At 42.4% G+C, this 18411-nt stretch overlaps 1 long non-coding RNA gene across 1 annotated transcript in view; it reads right to left on the reverse strand.

The window, feature by feature from the left end:
- Positions 1-1113: 1113 nt before the first annotated feature.
- Positions 1114-18411, reverse strand: part of LOC133222232 (uncharacterized) — a 39636-nt gene continuing 22338 nt past the window's right edge. The window contains exons 2-3 of the long non-coding RNA XR_009728235.1: positions 4992-5098; positions 1114-1240 (exon numbers count right to left, since the gene is read on the reverse strand). This is a non-coding gene — a long non-coding RNA (uncharacterized LOC133222232). The remainder of the gene's footprint in view (positions 1241-4991; positions 5099-18411) is intronic.

Here is an 18411-nt window from a genome sequence, read left to right on the forward strand (position 1 = left end):
GAAATTAAACCATGACACCTCCCTTCACATTTTCTGAGTAAACAAATATGCCCTTGCCCTAGTAACTCCTTGGATGTGGTCACTACTATTACACAGGCTAAGCTCAACTGGTGACTTTAAGCAGTAAACTACCTTTTTTGTCTTCCTTCCTTATGAGAAAGAGCCATTTTTCAGAAGGATCTAATGGTTTTGGGTACTCCAAGTCAGAAACCTCATAGATATTGCCTAGATATGTTAGGAAGCATCAAGCTCCCCGGGAAACAGGCTTGTTGCAGGATTCCCAGCTCGGGCACAAAACCAAATAAAAAATTCAGCAGGGGACTAGCTCCTGGGCCAACATCCTGCTGGGCTGATTATACCTTGCAAAAAGAACACACATGACTTAGGATCACTTTCCTTCGGTATCTTCATTCAAACCTGTGTGTCTTTTGTGAGCTCTCACAATTCACTAGAGTTACTTAGGGGACTCTTTTTTACTCCCATTCATCTGTCTTTTTTGTCTTCTCTGACAAATGCTTCTGCTGTACTTTGCCAGCTTCCTTTGTGTGCAACATCGATTTAGGTGGAAATCCTGCCTCTGAAGATCAGGCTGGTTCACTGACCTATTCTTCATTCTCCTCCACTACCAGCTTGCTCAATCACTGAACTTTCACCTATGTTTTTGCCAAGTTAATGGTTTCCTTACAGACTCAATAGATGGGCATTTCTTCCTTGCCACGTTCTTTTTCCTTCTTGAGTTTCAGAAATGCACATAACTTCAAGCTACTCTCCAATTACAGCTAAATTATTCCCTAAGGCAATTAAGGTGAAACATTACTTTGAAAGACATTACTAGTGTTTCGAATTAACAGCAGCATTTGATACAGTTGTCAGTACTTTTCCATTAACAGTGCTAACCTCCCCATCCTCCCTGCAAACCCATAAAATTGATCTGATTCCCATGGAGCTGATGGGAAAAACCCAGGTGTAGTTTCTCCCAGTGAAGCTGAAATAAAACATTTGCAATTCTCAGAACTCCATGCTTCGTTTATTGATCTCTTTCATTCAGTGCATTACAACTTAAAAAGCTCTTCCTCCCCCTTTTTAAACCCCTTTAATCAGTGGAAGATCATGTTTCGGCAGGGCTTTAATGGATTCTTGAGGACAGTTATGGAGCGTTTTACCCTTATGACTTGGCGGCTGTGTAATCAGTCTACTGGCTTAAAATCCATCTGATTTCCTGGAATTCTTCTGAAGAGATCTGAAAGGACCCCGACAGTGACAGAATTACACCGCAGCAGGGAAATCTGCTCATACTCATGGTATGTGCTACTGGTTACTCATTCCTCTCTGTAAGTGTCTAGCAGTGACAGTCCAGCACACACAGTGAGAGAACAGCGGTGCTCATCCAGGGGATTTCAAAAAGGTTTGATTATCCATGTATGCACACAATGTATTTCCAAGGTTAAAAAGAAGTTACATTACACTTCCTTTGGCATTATTTATAAAGCCATGAGCTCTCATTCCCTATTGATGGAGGATAAGGAGAAAGGTTTGGGCAACCTAACTCTCTAAGATACCATCAATGCCTATACGATATTGTGTTGCTTGAGTAATGCTGGCATCAAGCTAAGCCTTAGCTGAGTGACAATGCCATCTTTGCTCAACTAATGAATATTTTTTGAGGTTACTTCATACCTGTTTCTTGCATGTTTATTGATTACCTATATATTTAAAACAAATTAACATTAACATTTGCTCAATTCTAAATGTTTTTAGATTAACTCTTTAGAGGTAAATGAAGGTATTATGATGTGTAAAACTGCTCTCCATTGATCTGTTCTGAACAAGGAAGTACAGAAGGATACCTTAAAATGTCCAAGCTGGCCGCTCAAGTATGGTGGCAGCTACAGTGCCTGGAATACTGGGCACAAGAAAACAGAAAGGTTGTTGTGGGTTTTTTTTTCTGTCAGAAACAGCTCAGTCTCATGGCATTACCCTGATAACATCCGAAAAAAAGCAACGTTTTCTGGGCTTTGCACTGATAGATAAAACCCTTAGGAGTATTGTAAGCATTCTATATGCAGTGAGGAGGTGTCCTAAATAAATGATTAGGCACAACAGGAGAGCTAGTGCAAGGATGGCTCTGGTCTGTATTCTGACAGGGACATGGTGCTAGCCTGAGCCTCTGGCCAGCACAGCGTAGATATGCTGGTAGTTGCTGCATCTGACACGTCTCACAGACCAGTTCCTGTTCCTGCCATGGTCCATCATTAACAGTAAGTGATGTGGCAGACAAGCAGGACTGTTTGAAACAGAGTTTCATAAAACACGTTGAGAAGTTAAAGTTTTGAGCTAAGGCTACAGTTCTAGGTAATTTTGTGGACAAGTTCGTATAACTGAGTCAACAGCCCTGACCAGCCAAAATCTTTCAGAAAGTCTGACCATTTTTAGGTCTTTTCTTTGTATTATAAGAGATCTCTCTGTGGCTGACAGAATTTTGGCACATACGTGCCAATCATAGTCATGGAGAATTGCTACCACGGCCACAAGGCAGAAAAGACACAGCATGCAGCTCTTCCATGTAAAGCACCTTTTGTTCTCCCCGAAGTTCATGATGTGACCTCATAGCCTCAGTTCGAAAGCTGTAAACAAAGGTCCATAGGAATTTACATGAACAGACCAAGACATAGAGCAAAGAACCTGTAATAAACTGGGAAAATAAAGAGAGCGTATTGTCTTTCTCAAGAAATACAGCAATTGTCATGTGCACTACAGCCAAGGCCACTCTGAGAGAAGCCATTCTCCACAGATGTGCTGGTGATTTATTCTGCAGGAATTAATCTCCGCATTGCAATATTTTTGCTACCAGTAAACATCAAGGAAAATGGAAAAGCTATGGACAGCAAAGTGACTGCTGGGCATGGCTGCAGCAACTGTTACTGCCTCTGCAACTTGCAGACCCTGCATTCCAGGACAAATTAGTCCTTCTGTCTTTCCATGGGCTTCCTAAGTGGAGGTAACAGGCACAAAAAAGGTAGGAGGACCAATGCCAGTTTGCTGTTTAATTTGAAGCCTGCTGTCTCTACTAACAGCTCTCAGCCATGAAACACTGGTGAACTGTACCTGATGCCCAATTTACACCTGGTAAAGAATTTACAATTCTATCGCAAATTGTTCTAAAAGCAACTGATAGAAACAGAAATACAGATAAACCTGTGAGATTGAGGACTAGACTTTCTTTTAAAGGCTATATGAGCTGTGAGAGAAGTCATGTTTAAAACTAAAATTTAGTAGATAATTCCAGTTATCATTGCTTTATTTTTTCCAAATATCAAGATAATAGCTGACCCTGCTTTGAGCAGGAGGTTCCTACACAGACACTTTCTGAAGTCCCCTCCAACTTGAAGCCTCCTGTGACTCTTAAATGTTCAGATCTTTCAGCCTCTTCTGCAGAAGGTCCGCATGCCTTCATGGTGCCAATATGAAATGCCTCTCCTCACCACTTACCCTTTTCATTCCTGTTCCTAGATCTTTGCCAAAGCTTTTACTGTCTCATTCAGAATCATTCTACTACCAACATAAAAAAAAAATACGGGGCTTTGAGCAACCTGATCTGGTTGAAAATGTCCCTGCTCTTTGCGGGGAAGTTGGACTAGATGACTTTTAAAGGTCCTTTCCAACCCAAACCATTCTATGAATACATTTCTCTCTAAGTCCTGAGCTCCAAGAAACTGCAAGAAAAGCGTACATCCTAAAGGATTACTTCCCTTCTGATTACAAAGCAGCAGATTTAATAGGACTCCCTGATGTAATTCAGAGCACCTGAAGGAGCCCATCAAGCTGACCTTCAGCTCTACATTGCTACACTCGTGATCTGGGGCTTGCCTTGCTCCTGCCCTTCTCCCTTGTTCCTGGGCCCCCTGTCAGACTCTCCCAGACAGGGTGCCCAAATCAATGGGGTTGCAGTTCACCAGCTGAGCGTCTGGCCCATGCTGGTTTAACTCTGTCAACTAGTTGGATCTGCTTAATATTAGAGATGGATAAAATTCATCTGTTTTGGAAATAAAGGTGAGCCAACAGCTAAATCTGCCATCAGTAAAATAATAAAAAAAGGTTAGGGGAAGCCTGAGAATGATCAGTGCTGGGCCCAAACTAACTAGAAAACAAATACTCCTCAAAGCTACCACCAAGAAGAAGAGGTTGAGGCCAACATTTTGATGCACGATGATGTAGAAATAACTCTGACTGAGAAACATAATGCTGGAATCAACTTTATCCACTGGCGCAAACAATAAAAACCACGAGCCAAAGCCTAGCCTGGATGTACACATGGGATTCCTGTTGATTTCAGTCCTAGCCACACACATGCATCTCAGAGTGGATTTTGGAACCCCAGGTCTTTAATCCACTACCTTTATTAAGCTGAGGATGATTAAGCATGCACTGAGGATGAGGGTTGAATAGCTGTAACTGAGAACAGAATTTGGCCCATTTATTGTAACTGCTGTATTTGAGGTGGGTTTTCTCCTACTAAAGAAACCTAACCTTTTAGCTTTATGGAAAATCGTAAGTGCCATATCATAAAAAACTTCTAGCCTACAATATAAAATACACCCTGGAAAACTACTTATATGAACAAAATCCATCTTCCAGAGTTAGGAAATGATTCACTGTAGAAAGGGAATGACGAAAGGCTTTCAGTTTCTTTGACTCTGGGCTGGGCTAGTTTTCTCTGCTAGTTTTCTGACTTTAAAGTCCTTTAGTATCCTTCTGTCCAGCTTGTACTGTCTCTGAAAACATCTGACCCTTTGCTCAAATGGATTACAGCATCTGTGTCTCTCCTCTTTGCTTTGGCTAGCAACACTAGGAAGACAGATAAATAACTTCAGAAACATATATCATCAATCACTGGGAAATTGAGGTAATTTGAATAGTCCTGCTGAGTTCTGATACACATTAACTACACACACAGCTTTACAAAAGGCTGCATGCAATTGCAAGTCATTAACCTGAGGTGCATCCCACACTGTGCTCCTCAGAGCCTGACCCAGTGCTGCTGACCTTAGGGGAGTGCTCTCCAGAGTTCATGGCTCATGTACTGAATGCTTAAATCCACCTGGAAAATCAAGCAGATTATGTTTTTCTTAAGAATCCCTGTTCAGAAAACATGAATTATCACAAAAATTGTTAGCAAAACAAACAGAGGATTTCCAGGGGACCACAGAAATGTGGGTGTTTGCACAAGTTCTGTGTTTGCTTAGGGTCGTTGGGAAATTACAGCCTTCATGGGCTGAACTTTCCGAAAGCACAAGGAGCAGCTAGGACATGAACTGCAATTGAAAGCCAATGGAAACGACGTGTCAAACCACCGGTTCTGCTCTCGAGAATTTTCCTGAGGGTTCAGTAATACAACTGCTATTAATTTCAAGGCCACCTAAATCTCTGGCTGTCAGGGCCCTGAGTGCACTCTCCTCAAGGTTCAGCTGCCAGGGTCAGGGTCAGTGGGAGGCTATTCCAACCTGTGATGGTCATGGAGGGCTCTCAGTAGTGATGGGTAAAGGCAACTTTCAGCCAAGCCAGGCACTTTGACTCTGCCAGAGCTACCACCATGCAACTCTGTAGGAGAGTCCCAGAGGGATAGATCACCATAACCTTTAAAAGGTCTAAAGACAAGCCACATGGAGGCTCCTTGAGGCAAAGCACCTCACCTCTGAGAATATCTAGCTAGAACACAGCTGAGCCCCATTTTTGCATCCTACATCTTGGCCATGAGCCTGCTTCTGGACTTCAAAAAAATCCCATCGGGGCTGTGGGAAGCTTGCATTTGTTTCAGCACAGTGACATTTTAAAAAGGGGTCATTTACTGTTCTGAGCAGGTTCTGATTTACATGCAGAAAAGAACAGCTCCAGCACAATAAGATACCATCCACCAAGAAACACAAGATCAGTTGTCACTGGCAGCTTGGGAGAAGGCTTTTCCCAACAAGTAAGTTATCTGTCATGGGCATTTGCTCCACCTTTGTTCTAGATTCAGACACAGAAATTGTACCACAAAAATCAAGAGTACATACATATTTTTATCTAAGATATATATCTGCTTCAAAACATTGTGTTTAACTGATATGTGGTCTGGCTGTTGAAGCTGTAGCCAGTAGCTTTGAGAAGAACTGATAGATATGTTGAAGGAAATTCATGACAAACCCATCAGCATACCCTGCAGTTGCCTGTTACAGTATTTCTCTTTCTACTTTAAAGAGTAAGGGAAAACTGATTTGCAAAGTAGACTGTAACGAGCATCTGTTTAGGAAAGAAGAACACTTACATTGATATGTGACAGTTCAGCTCTTGGGGTGGAAATTGTAAAAGTTGCAAATAGTATGACTTTTGATCAGATAATGAAAAATTGTAAAATTGATTGTAAAAATAAGGATCTGTACATATTGTTCTTTATATCTCAATGTCCTGAACTGGGCGGCAAGTGAAGCATCAGCTTAGCTGACTGCATTAACCTTTTGGAGTTTATATCCTAGGAAGTAAAAAAACCCAAGAAATGTAAAACAACGTTAAGCATGACTGGGTCTTTTACTCATTTCATTCACACGTCCAGGCAGAGGCACCAGATTGACAGTAGACTCACTTGGCACTGATGAAACTTGAAGCAAACTTGACTGAGGAAACAGTCTGGTTTTGAAAACCCAATCTTTCTGTCATTTGGTGCTCTCCCTGCTCCAACCCAAGCCTGCAGAAAACACAGAGAGTGCACCACTTCCTTTGCTGAATTGTGCAAACGTTTCTGACAAATTTATCTCCTGCTACCACGCGTAATGGATGGTTCAAGTGCCTTGGTGAGGCTTCTGAAAGGACTGACTGTCATCAGTTGATACTGAAGGCCAGTGTGCAGACACAGTTGCCACAAAAAGAGGCAAAAAGCTAAAATAAACACCACAATATCTGATGAGGAATGGCCGTCTCTTATCGGAACCATTAAAATTCCAGTCTTGCAGGGAGAGTGGGCTGGATTGTCCCCTGGAATTTGCCGTCGTCATTCAGAGGAGTGTGGTATTCAATAAAACAGTGAATAGTCCAGGAAGTGCCAAATACGTTTTTTATTACAATACTGTATGGCTGCCTGTTCTCTGATTGATGCTGTATGACAACATTTTGCCGATAAGAGTGCTTGTGAGTGCTGACTTAGCTTGGTCAGGTGGGTTTGCTTCTGCTTCCTGGGAGAATGGTTTTGGATGGAAAACCAGACTTGCCTTGTTTGAATTACCTTAGTAAACCCAGCCTTGTAAACAGACTTACTTTTGGGGAAGGTGAATATTGCTCTTGTAAATCATAAAAAGCTGCAGGATATATGTTCTTGGCTCTGATATAAACCAGCAAAACCAAGGAATTTCATAGCTGGAAATTTAAACCTCTGCTGCTGTCATTGTGCTCTGAACAAATTCATTGCACAAATTGGAAATCAGCCTCTCTAATTATATGAGTAGACTGCAACAAGGCAAACAAGAGGGGAAACTGGGCATCAAGCTTTTCATTTCTTTGACACTGGGAAACCTTTCCCCAGAAATACTCAAGATAAACTTGACTGACCAATAAGACTCAGCCATATCACTTAAAGGAAAAACATGGTCCTTACTTTGATTTTTGCTTTGCAGACACTGTCTAACATAATTTTGTTCAGTAAGGACCTTCAACATTATTATTACACATGTGGAAAGGCTTTATTCTTTGGATACTTTAAGAGAGATACCCTATTTTCAGTTTACTCCTGGGAAGATATTAAAAACCTTTCAAATGCAGTCTTAAAATAATCAGGCTTTTAGAAAAGATATTCAAGTGGCTTTGAGTGCTGGCGCGTGTTAAAAAACACACTCCTAAAGCCTTTAAAGATAACTTTTATCCATCCAAATCCATCATCTGTACTATTGTATTAGTATCCACTCTCTCCCTCTTTTCTCCTGCCTACCCTGCTGATGACTGGACTTAGTTTACTCTGAGCTTCTCACCCATTGCCATACATAGATTGTTAAAATCATCTTTCTAGCATGACCAGCCTTCTTATCTTTGCAATGTTGGCACTGAAAACGGTTAACACTATGCCTACAGTTGTTACAGGGAGCACTGAGACAGAAGGAAGGTTTAAGGCTGAACCAATCCAGCCTTAACTCCACAAGAGGTGGTAAACTCACCTGCTGACAGTATCCTGGTGATAGGACTTCTTTGCCTACTTCACATATGAAGATTTAGTAATTGTGGTTCATGTTATCTCAGTACAAAAACTTGGCCCTAACCCTACCCGTTATGTCAAATGCTATTGATACTGAGATTGGTACAAATGAAAATGCAGTCCAAGCTTTCCTTACTGTGCAGGTCTTCCAGAAGACAATTTTTCATTATGGGTAGCATTTCTGAAAAGTTTGATACAATCTACAAATAGATTCTTTCTCTGGAGTGGAAACAGGTATCATCAACTCAGCAACATTGATGAGGCTTTGCCGCATAATAAGAGAACATGTATTTTGGAAAAGATCTTTTCCTGGTGTTGCTGAGTTATTTGGTGCTCAGATTATCAGAACATAGCCAACAAACTAAAAAACAGAATAATAATAATAAAACTCTCCCACCTATATGCTAAGAAAGTCAAACTCGTGTCCAGGTTTGCCAACCTTTCTTGGATATTTCTATTTTTCTACCAATACACAGCATCTTATCAAAACATCAGCTATGCCTGTCACTATTTAAATGAGGGAATCTTTGAAATCTTCTATATACGAGGTACATCCACAGTTTACTTCATTCCACTCCGTCTCAGTAGTCTTCCAATCTTAACATGAGGGCCAGCATAGGTAAATTCAAGAGAGCACCAACACTGAACCTTCATATGGTTTCTGTTTACTGGAGAGCCAGAAGAAACATTAAATAATATGTCACAGATGTTAGAACGAGATGTCCACAGACATTACAGGTACAACAAACACTGTAAATGCGCTGGGTTATACAGAACCTGTGGGTTAAACATGCATCTGTGCATGTGCACAGTTTTTAGAAAGATAATTAAGGTCTCAGACGACACTAACTACAATATGGGTTACCTGCAGTGGAAGAGGAGGGGAAGGCTTTCCTGCATATACATGTTCTACATTTTGTAAGACAACATAGGAAACCAAAAATCAGGTTTGGCCTTTGTTGAGGACAGCGTGCCTCTGCTGTACAGACACTACTTGTACATAGGTGTTGTCATGAATTCTAAATCTGATTTGAACTGTTCTAGATGAATGATGACCATAATCACTACGAGCTAGCAGCTAATTCAAACCAGCGGACTATGCATTTAGAGAGAGGCAAGGCAATTACATAGTACAAAGATTCTCGCAGGGCATAACAGAGTTTATGAGCAGCTGGTAGATAATAGCTTTTAAAAATAAACACTGCCTAAATGCACAATCCAGATTGCACACAGCTCTTTGACTCTCAGTGGCTGCTGTTTTATTTTCCCTGCCGGTTGCAGCCAGAGACTTAGAAAGATGGCAGTGAGCTGACTGCTGGTTGCAATTAGAGAAGCCCAGTAAGGTGGCATCTCCATTAGTAGGTGACCTCTCTAGCTCCTCTGTTTGCTTTAAACAGCTCAGCAGAAAGTGTGACACCTCCCAGAACATCATCAGAACTCAGGGAGGGGGAAGGGAGGGGTCCAGAGGGACCTTTCTATCTGAATTACTTTTCAAGTGTAAGCATGCTTCATCTAAGGGGCTGTGATCCTTGCTCTCAGAATTTTCCATATTACTCCTTTGTCTTCCCTACTTTTTTTTATGTTTGTCTGTCATATTTGAGAAATCATGGCAGTCAGGTGAAGTTCCTGGTGACTGGATAAAGGGAAATATAACCCCCATTTTCAAGAAGGGGAAAATGGATGACCCGGGCAATTACAGACCAGTCAGTCTCACCTCTGTGCCTGGAAAAATCTTGGAGCAGATTCTCCTAGAAGGCATGCTGAGGCACATGAAAATCAACAAGGTGCTTGGTGACATCCAGCATGGCTTCACTAAGGGGAAATCCTGCCTGACCAGTTTGGAGGCCTTCTGTGATGGGGCTACAGAACTGATGGACAGGGACAGAGCAGTTGATATCATCTACCTGTATTTGTGCAAAGCGTTCGACACTGTCCCACACGACATCCTTGCCTCTAAATTGGAGAGACATCAATTTGATGGATGGACCACTCGGTGGATAAAGAACTGGCTGGATGGCCGCACACAAAGAGTTGTGGTCAATGGCTGAATGTCCAGCCAGAGACCAGTAACAAGTGGTGTTCCTCAAGGATCGGTGTTGGGACCAGTCTTGTCCAACATTTTTGTCGCTGACATGGACAGTGGGATTGAGTGCGCCCTCAGCAAATTTGCTGATGACACCAAGCTGTGTGGTTCGGTTGATACGCTGGAGGGAAGGAATGCCATCCAGAGGGACCTTGACACGCTTGTGAGCTGGGCTGATGCCAACCTCATGAAGTTCAACCATGCCAAGTGCAAGGTCCTACACCTGGGTCAGAGCAATCCCAGGCACAGCTACAGGCTGGGCAGAGAAGAGATTCAGAGCAGCCCTGTGGAGAAGGACTTGGGGGTGTTGGTCAATGAGAAAATGAACATGAGCTGGCTTCAGTGTGCTCTTGTAGCCCAGAAAGCCAACTGTATCCTGGGCTGCATCAAAAGGAGTGTGGCCAGCAGATCGAAGGAGGTGATCCTGCCCCTCTACTCTGCTCTTGTGAGACCTCACGTGGAGTATTGTATGCATTTCTGGTGTCCTCAACATAAAAATGACATGGAACTGTTGGAACAAGTCCAGAGGAGGGCCACGAGGATGATCAGGGGACTGGAGCACCTCCCATATGAAGATAGGCTGAGAAAGTTGGGGCTGTTCAGCCTGGAGAAGAGAAGGCTGCGTGGAGACCTCATAGCAGGCTTCCAGTATCTGAAGGGGGCCTATAGGGATGCTGGGGATGGACTCATCATTAGGGACTGTAGTGATAGGACAAGGAGAACAGGTTCAAACTTAAACAGGGGAAGTTTAGATTGGCTATAAGGAGCAAGCTCTTTCCTGTTAGGGTGGTGAGGCACTGGAATGGGCTGCCCACGGAAGCTGTGAACGCTCCATCCCTGCCAGTGTTCAACGCCAGGTTGGACAGAGCCTTGGGTGACATGATTTAGTGTGAGGTGTCCCTGTCCATGGCAGGGGGACTGGAACTAGATGATCTCAAGGTCCTTCCCAACCCTAACTATTCTATGATTCTACTGTAGGCTAGTTCAAAATCACAAGAGACTTCTGGATAACTTTTTGCAGATTTATTTGAGCTGAATTTCTAAATCATTGCAATTTTCTTGATCAAGTGCCATTTCACTGTTGAGGTAGTTGTTCATTTTAAGATAGCATCTGTAGAACTCTCCTTTTCTGGACTGTGTCACCCTTGTACTGGAGATGCCTCTGGACCCCTGGCTGCCCACTGAATGTGGACAGACACTCTTATTTCGGGGTTCAGGACAGTGAGTTCTGTACAGAAAAGCTCCCTAGACACATTATGATGTTATCAACAATTATGGAAGCCTGCTCAGATATGAGGAGAAATAAGGGGAGTTCAACAAATGCAGTCATTCACTAGGAGAACTTTGTCTAGATCAGTACCTGCCAGGAACATACAAATAGTACCTCATGTTCTCACTTACTAAGAATGCTCTGATCAAACCAGTAGGACTTTGGGGATTTTTTCCAACTGGGAAGTATCACTGTTTTCTCATAGTCCCTGTGCATAACCTTCGCTTTGATATCTCCCCACTGGACATTCATCTAAGTTGAAGGAATCCATCAGAAGCACAGATAAATGGCCAGATGGACAAGTAGACTTCTTAAACTTACTTGGATGCATAAATGTTAAGTAGCTGAAACTCAGCCTCTCCTAGAGGTGTCAACATTAGCTCTTGACACAGAAGAGCTGAGCTGCATGGCAGGACCAAGTTCTACCCTCAGACCGGACCTTGGGTTTTCTGCTGCAGAGAAAAGGCTTCCCCAAGGTGATGGGGTATCCACTCTGAGATCTGTTGCCTCTCCTGAGAAGTGGAGACAACAGGAACAACAAGCAAAAACTGTGAGGGAAAAGGAGAAACCAAAAGATTTATTAGGAAACATGCCACATTAAAATAAAGGCAATCCCACACCATTCCATCTGTACAAAATTTGGGCCTTTAAGTTTTTTTCCAAGTGAAGATATTAATAGCAGAGACCAGCATTTTTGATGCAATTCTTTTTATGTAGAACAATATAGAGAGTCTGCTCTCATAAACACAGTAGGAGACAAACAACCAGAGGCAGCTTCTCACAGCAGCAGATCTTTCCCAGCCAGCTCTCTGACCTCTCAAGCTTCTCCCAGGACAGGCATCCACACAGCTCTGTTGAGCTGCAGCAACCCTTTGCTGCCTGTTTCCCACATGCTGTCTCCTTCCTTCCCCACCTGAACAGTCTCTCATCCACCCACAAGTATTCCTTTCCCAAAATAATACCCAGACAAAGCCCAGCTTCCCACAGTATTCAAATTCCTGAGCTGCCTTTGTTTTGGGTGGAAACATGTGCTTAGCGGTCTATTGCAGTGTCTTAAATGAAGGAGAGTTTACTGTAAGACATAATCCAGTTTACAGTACACCAGTGTGCTGAGACACTACATTCAGGCCTTTGCCCTGAGCTCTCTTCTTAAACATCAGCTGTCATATGTTTATGCAATACTAGAACTGCGTGTCCTTATCGCAGTATTAATACCAATGAAGTCTACCAAAGTCTGTTGTCTTGTTTCTATGAATTTGACATCCAACACAGGCAACAGTTGTACTTGCAGAAATACTGTTATGGTCCTGCACCTGTGATAAATAGAGAAAAAAAGCAGAAGCAATGCGTGAGAAAGAGCAAATGGAAAATGCTTGTGAATCAGTGCTGCACGCATCTGCCTCATGGCAAATGACTTCCTCTTCACCACCTCCTCCCAGCTAACAAAAGTATAAAAGTATAAAGCTCCACTGTCCTCTTTTGTAGGGTTTTGTGTCTATTGGCACTAGACCTTGAGGCGGTGGTCCTGTGCACCTCTGAAAGCTGAATGTGAATCACATGAAGTAGCTCCTGCCTACACCTGAACACTGGTAAAAGAGTTAGGTTTTATAGCTTAAGTGCTTGCTGCTTTGTCTCCACAGCTGATGAGATCCATGGTGGCAGTGGAATTGAACCCTCTTGTTGAACACATTTTCCCCCGCCTGTATAGGCCACCCACTTCCCACAGATGTCCTGTAAAGGCAAGCCACATACCTTTAAAAAAAGCAGGAGATGAAAGAGGTAATATTAAAGCAGGCTGCAAAGTGCATGGTAAAGTTCCTTATCATGCAAGTAGGAGTGTGGTGGGTCATTTACTTGGCGCCTGCAAATGCAATGCCCCTGGGGAATCTCGCTTAAATGTTATCATCCTGCAGCAGGGTTTCTCCTCAGAGCCCCATAAAAGAGGCCAGGAAGTTACTTGCATTCCAGGGCCAGCAACTGTGAGAGTACAACAGAGCACTAATGCCCTGGCTAAAGGATATCGGGAACGAGACATTAGCAGAGGTCCAGATCCTACCCTTATGGATCTTGACAGATGGTGACTTTTATCCATCAGAGGATAACAAAAGCAGTATAGGGATACAAGCTAAGCTGAAACACTGAAGCCAAATATATTCTTGTCACTTGTTCAGTGTCAGTGCCAAAACCACCCCCTGTAGATGCATGGATATGAGGCATTCTGGTACCAGACACTTCTTCATGCTGGGTCAGCCAGCGTGGTCCTACTGCGTAGCTCCTTTCCAGAAGTGGTAGCATCCACATGCAACCTGAGAGAGCAGCCTCAGGAGTTTGGGAGGTGTCATGTTTTTTTTCTGTGAGATATTTGAAATACTATATTCCTCTGAAAAGCAGCTGGAAAATACAGCCAAGAAGCAAAAAGAAAGGATGAGGATACTGTTTTTGCCAAGACATCTGTATCTGTCAAATTTGGCTGAATGTGAAGACTTTGAAGAGATAGGACTTACGAAATAACAATGAGAGCCATTATAGACTTTTAACACCAATATTTTAAATGCCTCAGCTCGGGTATAATGCATAAGAGAAATGACAGAACAGCTAGAAGAGTCTGGCTTGGTCTCAGCACACTTCAAAGAGAACATTAAAACAGCTTGGACCTACATATACAACTCTAATTCACTTGAGTACTGGAGTACAGCCCCACTCTGCTAAATATTACCCCAGTGCTCAGGAGCAGGATCTGTATTGCATTTTGGAGTTATAAAATTAGATAGGACTCAGGTTTTGAGAATGTGCCTCCACTTAAGCACATGCAAAGGGGCAGAAGTGGTTTTATCAAGCTAAAGACTGGGGATGTAAATCTGTGGTGAAAGGGAAAATGGAGAAAATAGAAGTTTTGTCTGAAAATGGGTCTCATTCCAGCATAACCAATTCCACCCTGACCCAGTATCAGAAAGTGATTTAATGAACCACAGCTGAAGTGGGAAGCAAAACTGTTCAGGTTTAAGAACATGCTGTATCCGCTCTATGAGGCACAGGGAATTCATGTTGGGGTTCAAAGGGAAGCCCCTTTTCTTGGATCACTGTTCTAGCCTTGTATAATTCATGCTGACGAGATTTAACAGCACTGAGTAGGTAACAAACTTTTGGTTGATGTTGCACATGAAAGGAGTTACAGGGCTCTGCTATGTACAGAATATAGCTGCATATGCATCTTTCCAAAAGTATCTGTACATACACAGATGCATCAGACTTCATTTCATTTAGCCCACTCTTTGGTAATCTCAGGGGAGGGCCAAAGAAATACATCCAGAAAGCTTAATTTCTATTCTGACAAAAACACATTTTTAAGTTAAAGAGGAGATGTTTTGTTCTGGGGAAATCTGTCCTAATTCCACTGTGGCAAAGCAGCAGCCTCAGAGTCCAGGTCTCTTTGCAGTGTGGTACCTCTCAGGCAGGTGGTGTGGATGTGAGAGTCAGAAAGCTCATGTTCACCCTGGATTCCTTTGGCCTTCCAGCCTCTCGCAGCTTGAGCAAAGGAGGAAAACACAACCACTGCTGGAACAAAATGTCCTTGTAAAAACAACAGATCTTCCTAACTTTAAGCATTTGCTAATTAAGGTTATGCCTAGGAAACAAGACCTGTTCTCTCTAATCTCCATAGAAACACTCAGTCGTGCTTCCTTCCTAAGCCATGCACAGACCACTGCAAGCATGTCAGCTCAGACCAGCAGATCAACCCTGCTGGTTGGTTCAGACTTTTTTAGTCAGCACAATGTTTGTCCGAAATATACAGAGAGGATTTTTTGTTTGTTTGGTTGGTTGTTTTTTAAAGTATTCCCTTATTTATAGGCACAATTAGCAAGAAATTCAAGTGATCATTCTACCTTTCCTGTTTATCATGCGTTACAATGGGAAACCTGGGATACTGAGAGCTGGCTGCAAATTCCTGGAAATCCACAGACATTTGAATGCATTCCCATAATATTTGACTAAAACTAGGACTAAAAATTACAGCCATGAGCAGATCAGGTTGGATGGGGCTTTGAACAACCTGGTCTAGTAAAGGGTTTCCCTGCCCAAGCAGAAGGGTTGGAAGTGGATAATCTTTAAGGTCCCTTCCAACCCAAACCCTTCTGTGATCCTATGAAAATGCTTTTTATAGCAGGTGTTGGTCTTCCTTTTTTTGTTAGAAAACAAGGCTATTCAATTATTCTTCGGATTAAGACTTTGCCTCAGAGACTCCAACTTGAAATCTTGCATGACATTTGAGGTCTTGCTTGCAGCTAGATGGCTGGAAATCTGACAACAGCCTGAAACAACTGAAAAGGCCACTTCACCCTCTTCTGGCACAATCTAGGAGCATCAGGAGCAATGCATATGTGTCCTTGCCAGTCTGTTGGCTGCTTGCAGGCAGACTTCTGGCACTTGGTTTGGGTACATGTAGCAGGATAGGGAGCTGCTGGGTTTGCTCGCTCCTGTGACTGACTGTCCTCCGGAGAACATCTTCTTGCAGTGCATGGGCCCCTTAGCTAACCTGTCCTTGGGTAGACCTTCAGGTGTCATGCATGCTTGCTGTTAGGTCTTCTCCTCACAGTCAAAGGTATACCATGGTGTTCAGGATAATAGTGCTGACACTGTGATTTGGAGCTCTCTGGCTTACCTGCTCTGTGAACAGGATCCTTCATCTTTACCTACACCAGCAGTGAGTCCTTACATCTAGAACCATGGTGTGACCACCACCAGTGATAAAGATGCCTGCTGCCAGACAAGGCAGCTCATTTGCGTTAGCCTGTCATGCAGAGAAGCTCTGCCATACACTAGCACTTGTTCTGTGGCCAGTGTGTACTGGAACTTTCTTCCTTCAATGCATGTTCATGGAAAAGACTTTGTATGCTCCATTCTGAGTTCATTTCATTCATTCCTTATCTCTTTTCCCCTTATTTGTGAGGGGAACAGCTTTTTGGTTGGCCTGTCTCACAGTAGCAGTTTACTTAACATCTCAAGAAAATCCTAAAGAAAAAAGAATGAAGATCCATTCCAGGAAGCAAGACTTGTGTAATGAGTATGGGTTCCATATCTGCTCCCTGAGTAATGTTTCAAATTCATCTTAATAACAAAGCAACTGAAGTCTATTTGCATTTTATAAAAACAAAATGTGAAATCCTAGCCTAATGCTTTGAAATTGAATCTAACAGCTCACAAATTCCATGTGTCATGCTAATCTGAAGGCTCTGCCTACCATAAACATTTCTGAATCCACAATTGCATTTAATGCTGCTTCTGCCACACTTCAGTGGAAGAAGAGAGAGAGAGAGGAAAAGCTCTCTCTGCAGCACTGAAAGTAATCAGCCTTAGAATAATCAGCCTTTTATAATCAATCTTAATTGTAAAAACGTTTTTGAAAGAAAAAGGATAGAGTAGGAACTTGTGACATTAACAACAGGATTATATGGACATTGGATTTTTTAATTCTATTGTCTAGTTGAATTAGCCAATTCCCTCCACCATTGCAATGTCAGATTTAGCCAATTAACATGACCAATAAACTTTATGATGTGTAGATTAGGATTTCAAAATCAATTAAACAATGTTTAGAAGGTAAGTGCAATCAGGTGCATCACAATCTTGATGGTATTTGCAATTAACTAGAAGCTTCAACATGAATGACCGAAGGCCAGATGCTCAGCAAAGTACAGCTGGCAGTAAGTTAATTAAATTATATCACACCATGCTAGCTCCTGTTTGGGCTTAATCCAGAACCCTAGCCTGATGCAGGATGAATGACCTTAATTATACACTGCAAAAGGAGAACATGTCCCCCACTGGCTGTAGGTAAATCATGGTATGCCCCTTAGCCCTGAATCAACAAAATTCATACATAGTGTAGAAGAGCAGTGGTGCTGAGTCAGACCAGAAGCCCATGCCATTCTCTGTGGTGCTTCTGAGAGCACTTGGTAGCAGATGATAGGGGACAACCCTGCCAGCTGGTTTCAGTGGGACTTTAAGTACAGGCTTATTTATGCAGGAGCCTCGATACCAAGGAACTGGAAAGCCAGGGTGTACAGGCAGAGATAAATGCAAACACTGAGACTTCTGCTGCTTTGCCCTTTGCCATTTCCCCCAGGGAATTAAGATTAATCTTTATTAATAAGGTTATGATCTTAGTTTGAAAGGCTATGAAGCTGTAGCACTGGGTATTTCCACATTTGGTGGCCCATGGATGTCACTACCACAAGGTCTTTGAATACCTTAAAACCTGTGAGCAAATCTAAGGGGACTAGAAAATTTTATGGACATGGATAAGGCTCCAAACAACATGAAAAGATGCTAGCCTATTTCCAGATACAACAGAGAAGTTGCAGTGAAGTGTCATTTTTTAATGACTACTTAACAAACTAGGTGCTTGGCTGTGAATTACAAAGATTACTGTGTGGTTGCTCCTGAGTATATTTTAGGAGGCAATCAGCATTTTTTTTCCTTTCTTCCACAGAAGCTCTTGAGATCTACATCTTAAGCAACAAAGAAATGAGAAACTTAGAAAAGGGCAGGAAATGACAGAAACATATGTCTAGCAATTTGAAAAAAAAAAAAACAAAAGTATTTTTCACCTGATTGTATTAATATATTTGCTCACAAAGTTTGAAATTCATCTTGTCCAGCTTCATATATATAAGAAGTATCTAAGTTTCCCTTATAAGAAGTAGAGAAAAATAAGCACCCCCAGAGGGCATAATATCCCAGCTATCTTCCATGGCCATGCTTGAATGGGGTGACTCACTCTTCAGAGATGGCTATTTCTTTCTATAGAGAGACTTCAAAGGGTGAACTTAGACTGGGATGACC

Source organism: Neopsephotus bourkii, unplaced genomic scaffold (assembly GCF_033783945.1).
Source record: "Neopsephotus bourkii isolate Nb327-2 ecotype Australia unplaced genomic scaffold, CSIRO-AGI_Nbou_v1 NB_1589, whole genome shotgun sequence".
Classification (NCBI taxonomy): Eukaryota; Metazoa; Chordata; class Aves; order Psittaciformes; family Psittacidae; genus Neopsephotus; species Neopsephotus bourkii.